Below are 6092 nucleotides of genomic sequence, written 5' to 3' on the forward strand. Positions count from 1 at the left end.
CAGGTTGAGAAACCAAAAGGCAGAGATTCATCTGAGTTCTGTTACATGTGAACCGCTGCAGCAGCTGTTGTATAACCTGCTGCTGCCTGATTCATGTCTGTGACCTGTGGGGAGTGGTCACTGGGGTCTGTGATAGCCTATTGTCCCGCACGGAATGTTTCCAGTCTCTCCTCATTTCCAGTGGGACAAAAAAAAATAAAAAATGTGTTGAATTTCCACTCAGAGCTTTTCCACAGCAACTGGGAAAATAGTATGAGCCCCATCCTGGATGCCGGTTCTCAGGAGGCGGGCGACACGTACATGGAAGAAGAGGCCTCTGTTTGTGTGTCATTCTAAATCTCTTCCACTTCACAAGCTTTTTCTCTGTGTGTTGAGGGGAGCGAGCTCACTGATATACGTTTACCCTCTTCTGGTTTCTATTTTTCCAGCTGCAGTGATTGGGTGGTGCCTTGGTGACCGGAGTATGGCTCAGACAGAGACGGCAGCTCTAGGGTCCAGTCGGTCTGAAGGTAAGACCCCCCCCACCAAAAAAAACAAAAAGAGAGGAAAACAGGAGGCCGTCAGAATCAGAGCCAGACAGGCTGGAATGCAGCCAGACCTTGGAATGAACAGTTCCTCCCCCTCCCTTGTTAAACTCTTTCTTTCTTTAATACCGCTTTTTTTTTTACCACTTCTTCTCCCCTGTTTCTCAATTCCTCCATTTATCTTCCTAAGCAGTTTTATTTCCCTTCCTATCTTCATTTCCACTCCTCCCTCACCCCCTCCCGCTGTGCATGAATCACTGCAAACTCATAATGCTTCAGTACTTGTTAATGTCGAAATCATAACTGCGCCACATAGAGGCCAGTCTCCCTTTTCTGCAACAGCAACAGGAACTGTTTGATAATAGACTCTATAAATCTTTCTTGTAATTGTAATTTCAGACACAAAAGTTTTACCTCCCCTCAGTTTTAAACTTCAGCAAACATCCACAAACAGGCTTTTAGACACTACCTAGTTCAGCTCCACGGTCACAAGAACTACAGAGATCTTTAAACTGATATAAGGCTTCTAAAGGTGTTGTGTTTGAAGATGAACCAATAATATTCCTTTTGTGTTTATTATAAGCAGGTTTTTCTGAAGTAGAGCTTAAAATAAAAGTCTAAGCGTATTGAACTCTTTTCCCATTTATAAATGGGAAACCATTATAGATTAAAGTCCATGACTTATTTGAAATAATATTAGAAATAGGCATTTAGAGACAAATGCCAAATTTGCTATTATCTCAGTTATGTACTGACAAAAAAGCTTGTATACTTTAAAGCACAAACTGGTTTGCTGAAAATATTCCTTAAAAATCACTGTCAGAATGTAAACATGTAATAAAAGGTGTGGTGGACGTTAATATCATTGTTGTTCTTTCAGATGTACACTACAGATTGCAGCTGCTCTGTACCTCAACTAAACCACAGTACAAAGTGAAAGATTATTCTCTTAACAATATAGTTATTACAACCCAGTGATAAAGTTGATGAAGAGAGTCTTCCCCCTCAATCTGGCAGCTACAAAAAGGGCATGTAAATCCACAAAGCAGAGAGTCCAGATGTACTTTAGGCGGTACAAGATCCTGCACACTTGTGACTGATCATGGTTCTCACTCAACAACCAGAGGAAAAATCTCTCTGCAGCCCAACTGGCTTCAACTCAAAGCCGGCAACAGACTGCAGTACAAGGGTCTCGCCAGCAGGTGTCAGACTGATACATATAACTGCGCTGCATCAGACTGAAATGCCTGGAAGGTAGAAGATTCCCCTACAATCACTGACGGCAAGCAAATCAGCATCAGCCAGAGACGTGATGAAATACAACAGGGTGGATGAGGTGGACAACTATAAATGCTGACGTGATAACAGACTAAAAGACTTGGTGAGGTCAATGGACACAAGAGAAAAAAGCTGAACATGCGAGTATCTGCAAGGGTAAACAGTGCAACAACATTGATGGTAATGGTCGAGACAAGGAGGGCTGGAATGCGAGAGAATGTAGGGTAATTGCTGGACAGGAGGGAAGAGAATTGTAAATAATAGAAGAGAATTGGGAACTCCTCATACGCACTGTCCTGCCTTGTGTAACTGTCGTAGACAAAGATGTCATGGAAGCAGGGACTCCATATCACACGCACATTGCTATGAAAACCTCAAAATATATGTACCCAAGGATCAAAGCTAGAAATAATGGCCCTGTGCTTTAAAGAATAATGCACATAAATTATGTCTCTCACTGACTCAAACAATGTTAATCAAATGAAGTCATCCATGAGGGAAGACATCAGGGACTACTGCCTCTTTTCAACATGTATATATCTCCTTTGCTACCACCAACACTCTACCCCCACCTCAATGTATTCCCTCTTCAAAAACAAACCGCTCAATCGTTCCCTTCCATCTTACCTTCACCCTTCATCTTTTTCTATCCTCTGTTCACACTCTCCCGCACTTCTGTTTCTTTTAATCCATATGTTCTGTGCATATGTGAAATCCAGTGCTGGCCAGCTGTCAAACCCCCTCCTCCCTTTATTTCACCCATGAGGCCCATGCACACATCCTCTTTAGAAGTAACTTGATGACTTCTTAAAGGTCCAAACTGTTACATGTGGCTCCAATTAGCACACACAGTAACACACTCCAGCAGCAGTTGGATTCAGCAGGACTGCGGATAAAGATACATCGAAAGCAGTGAACAGTAACCACGTTAAGGCAATGGGGAGAAGAAAAGCCATCTCTTTTAGGAGGGTTTACTAACTCTGAGTGAGTTTATTTCTCCAAGTGCCTTCACTGACTTAAAAAACAGTTATTTGCATTCATCAACCTGAAACAACTTGAGACGGCCCAAATGTGATCTGATACACAGAGAGTGACAGGTACATGAAAGTCACTGATTACATGTGTGGGGCTCCTCAAGATAATATTGAACTGTCGCTGCTGCATTTACATTCAGTGCATCGTCACCCCAGATAAGAAAACAAGAGAGGTGTTGACAGAAACATGACAGAAGTCATCTGTGTCATGAGTTGCAAGTCAGTTTTGTTCCATTGCACTCGCTTTGTTCGCATGCAGCCAAATGTGTGTGAGAGTTAGAAAGGAGATGACAAAAACAGTGGGAAGCAGTCATATTGGTGAGTGGTCCATGTATCATCAGGGGGATTATGGTCACGAATTCCCTCCCTCTGTGGTAGACCTTGTCTCACATTGACGGTTCATCATAGATCACAATGTTGTCACAGGTGGACTGCATGTATGTGAAGCAGTCTGACTAAAAAGGAAGAGGATAGAGGTTTGAGTGTACTTTACATAGAGGTTCACAGCTGTTTAAATAAACTGTATCAAAAAGATGATGAACCTCCACATACTTAAGCCACAAAAAATATAGACTTCTGAGCTATGCTAGGTAGATCAAACATTGCTTTCAATTGCTGAACAATCTATTACCCATGTGTGACGTCCACAATCCACTGCCAGTCTCCATGACATTCGCTGTGGTTGAGTGATATTTTGTCAGCATCTTAAAAAGGTATGCACGTTTTATATGTTTTATGGGTATAGAGAAAATGTGCAATGTCGTTTTTGTGACAATGACCTTGTGGTTTGGGTATTTCAAGGGGAGATTGTATGAAAACCTTTTCTTCCCAGTAGGAGGGTATTCAAATTTCCTCCACTTCTCCAAGGTTATATTTGTTTCTTGTATTTGTTTTGACAGAGCTGCATGAAGTTGTTGTTTTTACTACTAACTATATTTTGGTTTGATTTCAATAATCTTTGCTCCGCAAATGATAAGACACTTGTGAAAGAAGCCTGTTTCGGTTTCACTAACCCCAAGGTTTTGTTATAAATGTATATTTGTTTGGTTGCAGCAGCAGTTCTAAATCAATTTACTATATAAGAGAGGACAAAGCAGTAAAATCTCCCATTTCAGAGAATCGAATTGCAACTAAAAAAGCTAATCATCTAATCGTTGCAGCTCTATAGTTTGTGACATTTTTCATCTCAGTGGTCTGATTTGATCCTCACTTCAATAGAAAACTGAACGTGAATCGTATTGACAAGGAAAGACACCTAGATTAACTAAAGATTTCTATCATAATACATGAATCTCCACCATGGATTTATCAGTTTGAGACTGACTGAATCTTTTAAGATATTTTCAGTCAGATACTCAGTGTGACTGGCAGTTGGATTGAGGATAGAAAGCCAGAGGGGGAGTGATGTTGTTGACAACAATAGAGCAAGATTGTTTGCTGCAGTTACACATATTGAGGGGAGTTGTGTATTTCCTTTACAACCTGGCTCTGGGTCTGGAAGTAAAGATGACCCCTGCAGCCATCTACTCCGCCAGTGGAAAACCAATAGAGTGAACAAACACATTTCTATATATAAACACAGGGTGCAGAGATAGACTGGATTATGCATGATTTGTTATGTCTGTTAAAGTCACACAAAAATTTGAATTCATGCAACGCATAATCACCTCCGTGGCCATTCATTTGTTTTCCAATATGTATTTAATTTATTAACTGTCAGGGACTACACAATAGTTTTTCTTTTGCGTTTCTGGAGTGTTTTTCATTTCACACAGTATTGTCTCCACACCTCTCTCGCACATGACTCCACTCTTACTTGCTGTCCGTCCCATCATCACTCCCCCCATCTGCCCATGTCCATTTCTCTCTGTTCCTCCTTCCATCTGTCCTCCTCTTTTTCCTCTCTCCCTTCTTTCTGAGCGTGCATGTGTAAAGTCAACAAAACACAACTGACCACACGCGCACACACACACACACACACACACACACACACACACACACACACACACACACACACACACACACACACACACACACACACACACACACACACACACACACACACACACACACACACACACACACACACACACACACACACACACACACACACACAGACTGTCACTGCCCAGACTGTGCCTGCATTTTTTCAGGAAAACTCTCACAGAAACACGCCACATAAATTTGTAATCATCAAAGACTGAATAGCTGAACAGCTGACCACCAGACATAGGGGGAAAAAGGGAACAAGAGAGGTAAGAAAGACCAGTTGGAAAACCACTTTTGGTTCCAAACTGAACGTAGACAGGTGTATTGAGAGGTAGGGTTTCTTTTTATTTAGATGTGAAGATTCAGAGTTAGATTCAGAAACAGGTCTAAAACAGAGAGATAAAGATGTAGAGAAAAAAAAGACATGCTTGTTTTACTAAAAAGATGTGAGTGTGCCAGGGAATTAGGGAAAATGAGAAGGAGTGAAAGCAGTGAATCAAGGGAAGATTGGGGGATGTGGTACAGCAAAACATAAGCAATGAGATGACTGGGGGCGGATCAATACGGAGAGATGACAGAGAAAGAGGTGGAGACTCAGCAGCAGCTTGACTGCGAAGGAAAACCCTCTGCCGCTTTTTTTTTCCTCCTCTGGATTGTTTAATATCGGTGTACATGGGTGCAATTTTTGAGGGAGCTGGTGGAGGGGATAGAGGGATGGATGGAGGGAGGAGACAGGGAGGGAGGGGGAGGAGGAGGAGGATGAGAGGGGAGAGGCACGAGGAAACCGCTGCAGTGCATTGTTAGGCTGAACGCACACAGGAGAGGGAGACAGAGAGAATCCCCCATTTTAGCCCAACAATATTACAGCAGTGCAGAGATATCTACAACAAAGGCAGTCCGGCACTCTCGGCACTGAGCTATTGATCTTAGTGGTGGCAACCAAAGACACACGATCAGTCAAAACGGTGTGGTTTTCATATTTCTCACAGCTTGTGTCTGTGTACATATTGTCTAATCCTACGAGGCAACGTAACTCAAATTGTCAAAATGTCAACATTGCAGCAATTTTAATTGAATATCATACAATTATTTGTACAGGTAACATTGTGATGTTGACATTAGTGATGATGATACAATCCATAAAAAAAAAACCCATCTGTTTTTACAATTCCAATAATACCTCACATCTTTATTTAGTCCTAATCTGTTTCCCCCAGGCATACTGACTTACTAACCAGATCTCTTCTAAGACACTGCACTGGAGAGA

Source organism: Lipophrys pholis (assembly GCF_963383615.2).
Source record: "Lipophrys pholis genome assembly, chromosome: 9".
In the NCBI taxonomy this organism is placed as follows: domain Eukaryota; kingdom Metazoa; phylum Chordata; class Actinopteri; order Blenniiformes; family Blenniidae; genus Lipophrys; species Lipophrys pholis.